This window comes from Triticum dicoccoides, chromosome 2B (assembly GCF_002162155.2).
Source record: "Triticum dicoccoides isolate Atlit2015 ecotype Zavitan chromosome 2B, WEW_v2.0, whole genome shotgun sequence".
Taxonomy (NCBI): domain Eukaryota; kingdom Viridiplantae; phylum Streptophyta; class Magnoliopsida; order Poales; family Poaceae; genus Triticum; species Triticum dicoccoides.
The window spans coordinates 34,752,497-34,756,790 of record NC_041383.1 but is presented as its reverse complement, the minus strand read 5'-3'; the positions used below and the strand labels follow the sequence as shown (position 1 = coordinate 34,756,790).

Here is a 4,294-nt window from a genome sequence, read left to right as displayed (position 1 = left end):
TGCATCTTTTAGTTCAACCTTGAATTTACATACATATATATAATGAACAAAAGAAGAGCTAACGGTAAGCCACGGTTCAAAACAGAGTAGCTCTGAATAATCATTTCTCGTAGTTTCCGTTGTTAGTTTTGATTCAGTCTCATAAATGGTGGTTATTTTTATTTCCATGCTTCACGAGAAAAAACACTCCACGATCATCCCAACATGAGCAACAACATAGAGACTAGTACTGAAGAAAGGGTAGGGAGCTAGAACAATAGAACACCTTCTATCTTTGTCAATTAGCATTCCTACTGGATAAAAGAAAAGAATGATATATTTCAGATTCCGACACAGGCATAATAAAAAAAGGCTCGGCCAATAATGGTACCAACGGCTGGGCATTAACAAACTTACCACTTTTTTTAAAAGTTGTGCATTATTTGGAACTCGTAGATGAAACCACAATTTGCAGTGTCACAGAGAATTGGTTTATCTGCTATAACAACTTATGGCTTTAGGATTTTTACACGATTCAAGTGCCCAGTATTTACGTTTTGAACCATTAAGTCTTTTGTAGGAGCCTTTGCTGGTAGAGTTGAGGAACATGAATGAAGCTAAGTTATAAGGTAAAGAACACAATCAATCATGTCCACTTAAACTGACAACCAAATGGAATCAGATGAATGTGAACATGCAGGTGACCAGAAGCACATCACAATATCAAGCCATTGGTTCCATGTCTGGTACAAAGGCCATGAACCCAAAGTTGGAGAATTGCGGGAGGAGAAGAGCATTCTTACCACCATGTGCCCGTCTTTGTCGGCGGGAACATCCAAGGGCAGCGATGGCTTCTCAGACTAGTCTAAGGCATCATTCTCCTTGGCGTCCATGAGCTGTACCTGCACGTGCAACCTTGGTTGAATTCCACCACTGTTTAGTCAGACGAGAAGTGCACCATAGCTAAATACACACTAGAGTCTTACCCTGTTTAAGCCATGGACGTTGTGGAACAGATGAAGAGGAGGATGGCCACGGCGGAGACAAGGGTGGCAGCCGAACACCCCAATCTACTAGTGACGCAGAGTTGTCGATGACATGAAAAACTCTAACATCCTGTTCAGTCTGTCAGGGCAATCAAAATAGTACACACGTAAGCAAAACTAGGTTTGGATAAATGCACAAGCAAGAACAATATATGTTCTTATTAGAGAAGAACTAGACCACAATAAAACAGTCATTCATGATCTGCAACTATGCAAAAGTAAATACAGGATAAAATCTAAGCTACAATAGAAAATGGGGAGCATCCAACATCAATGACCATATGGAATGAGCCATTTGACCATCTTTGGCGTATTGTGATTGTGATTGACTAGTTAAGCATATTTAGCATCACAGCAACCTAAAGCCTACCTATGAAACACACTGATAGCCAGGACAAGAATATGAGCTACAACAACATTAGATATTTGTAAGCCTTAACAGAATATTAATGGTTGCAATAAACCATGCCAACATATGCAAGCAAAAAGGAAAGTTATTGGCAGATAACCACAAGCACAGAACAATATCAAGTCAATGTCCATGGCTGGCACTAAGGCCATGAACCCAAAGTGGGAGAAGTGAGGGGAGGAGAAGAGTCTTCTTACCACCAAGCACCCGTATCCGTTGGCGGCAGCACCCGAGGACGGCGATGGCTTCTCAGACTGGTCTAAGGCATCATTCTCCTTGACGTCGACGAGTTGTACCTGCACGTGCAACCCTAACTAAATTCCACCACTGTTTAGTCAGCCGAGAAGTGCACAATAGCTGAATACACACTGGAGTCTTACCTTACTTTAGCCATGTATGTTGTGGAGCAGAGGAGTAGGACGTGGCAATGCGGAGACGAGGGCAGCGGCCGCCTTCCCCAATCTACTAGTGAAGCAGAGTTGTCGGTGACACGAAAACCTTTGCAGTCTGACATGGCAATCAAAACAGTACACACATAAGCAAAACTAGCTTCGGATGAATGCACAGGCAAGAACAAGATAGTATGTACTTATTAGAGAAGAACTAGACGACAATAGAACAGAGTCATTCATGATCCAAGAACAACATAGTATGTAAAAGGTAAGCACTCACAAGTACTTGGTGATTTCTGAAGAAAATAGTTACACATAAGACACCATGATTATCAGTTATTCTCAACAGCTGGATCATAGCTTCAGTACTTGCGCCCTCAAGACTGAATATTTGTCGCTTGTTGGTTACCCCTACAAAGTACATGCAAGTCCAAGTTATTATACTGAAAGAAACAGCAGCCATGATAAGATCTTCTCTGCATACTTACCCATAGAAGATTTCTAACAGGCACCCTATCTGTGACATGGCGGGTTACAAGCAACCCAAAGTCTGCAAATGCATAATCCCAATCTCAGCTGAAACTCTATTCAACTAGCTAGAATTGCATTACGAACATCAAATAGCAATATCACTGTCCATTGCACGAAAACTAATTTCCCTACTACAACGATGTCGGTCGATGCATCGGAACTATTCCTATCAGTGTGCAGACGAACAGTTCTGACTTCTGAATTTCAGCTACTAAACTATGGACATGTCCGTGCAGCAACAAAAAGACTAGCTTAGGTAGTTGGGCAGCGCATGAGTAGTCGAGTCTAGCTCCTCTTATACAAATTAAGCTCGACTCGTGCTAATTGGACCCAGCGGGAAGTCCATTTCGTCGGAGACAAAGAGCGGGAAGTCCTGTCGCCGCCATGTTCTACGGCCAACTGCTCTGAATCTACTGGAGACATGTCGTCCAGTTTGTTTCTCTACACAAAAAAACAAGCTGACGGAAGTGGGGAACAGAGGCACAGCCGACGGAAGTGGGGAACAAAGGCACAGCCGACGGTGCAGCTCACCACGTACTCCTATATATGCGTCTGCCAATACACGCAACAACAAATACAACATTTTTTCAGAACGCCAGTGCCTGCTTTTGGCACAAACATGCATGGCGTATCGGATGACGCATAATGCGAGATCATCTGAACCCGGGGTGTGAGAGCGCCCCTCCCCCAAAGATTCAGTGAATAGAGAATCCGAGGTTGATGCTAAACAGCAGACCTTTCAAGAATCAAATACTGGCAATCATATCATAGTATCCAGTTAAGACATGAATGAATTTACAACTCTAAGCAAAAGCCTTAAGCTAGAAAAATAAGCACGAGACAGTGAATAGAACAGCAACGGTGAACCCTAAAAAATAAAACTGGGGATTTTAGGGAAACCAAGCAAGCAATTGGATGCATCCTGCAGAGACCATGTAGCATGCATGTGAGGCAATCAATTGAGCGCCCAATCGAGCGAGCCTAATTGGACATGGCCGTGGCACCAAGCAGGCCACGAGGTGAGAGAAATTGGAGGTGAAGGAGAGAGACAAGGAGAGGGAGAGGGGACCTTCCTTGAAGGGCTCCATTCCATGGCGCGGTCGTCGTTGAGAGCGGAGTTGGTGTCCTCACGCGCGCAGAAGAGCGGCATCGGAGGGCACGGCCGCGCCGTCGTCGCCGACGGCAGGGCACGGCTGTGTGTGCCGCCCCCTCCTCCTCTCCAGACGCACTAGCGTGAGGAAGGCGGAGTCTTGGGCGGCCGGGCACACCGAGCACCTGCGTCGAGGCCGCCCCGAGCGCGGATCCTGGAGCCTCACTTCGCCGCGGCTGGCAGGACGAGCAGATCAGGGAGCGCCGCCGGCCTACTCACCGGGTCCATCCGGAAGCGCGACAGCCGAGGGAGAGAAGGGGGTGGCGGTGGGTGAGATGGAGATGGAGGAAGGCGAGGGGCGGTAGCTGCGCATCGGAGTCGGAGATGGGGGCGGCGGCGGCGGCTGCGGCGGCGCGTCGGGAGAGGAGAGGAGAGGATGCGGGGTGTCAGGGTGATTGACGGTCAAAATTTCCTTTTTCACTTCCTTCACTTTCTCTTTTTCATCTTCACTTTCACTTTGAACCCTGACACCCCGAGTATGAGGCGCAATTTTTTTCACTTTTTCACTTATTCACTTCCTGTCGGTAGTTTTGGACCCAATTTTTTTCAGACGAAAACTTGGTGATTGACGGTCAAAATTCCCGAGTTATAACAGTGGGTGGGTTGATAGGCCTCGTCTTTATGTCCGCTGCATTGCTAGTACACGGACAAACACATCTGCGACGCTTGGGGCCGTTGTGGTCCGCGGCCGCCAAGCCCGGGCCTTCCTATATTCGCCCCACATTTGGGTTGGGTTTGAGGGATGCCGGTTAGCCAGGACGTTTGGGGTCGTTATTTGGTCGGTCAG

General features: G+C 46.8%; 1 long non-coding RNA gene across 1 annotated transcript; it reads right to left on the bottom strand.

Moving 5' to 3' along the window:
• Positions 1–1,825: 1,825 nt before the first annotated feature.
• Positions 1,826–3,672, bottom strand: LOC119366965. Its single transcript, XR_005176151.1, has 4 exons — positions 3,427–3,672; positions 2,315–2,376; positions 2,107–2,237; positions 1,826–1,941 (listed from the first exon to the last, which is right to left on the bottom strand). It is a non-coding gene; the product is annotated as an uncharacterized LOC119366965 (long non-coding RNA).
• Positions 3,673–4,294: the final 622 nt, after the last annotated feature.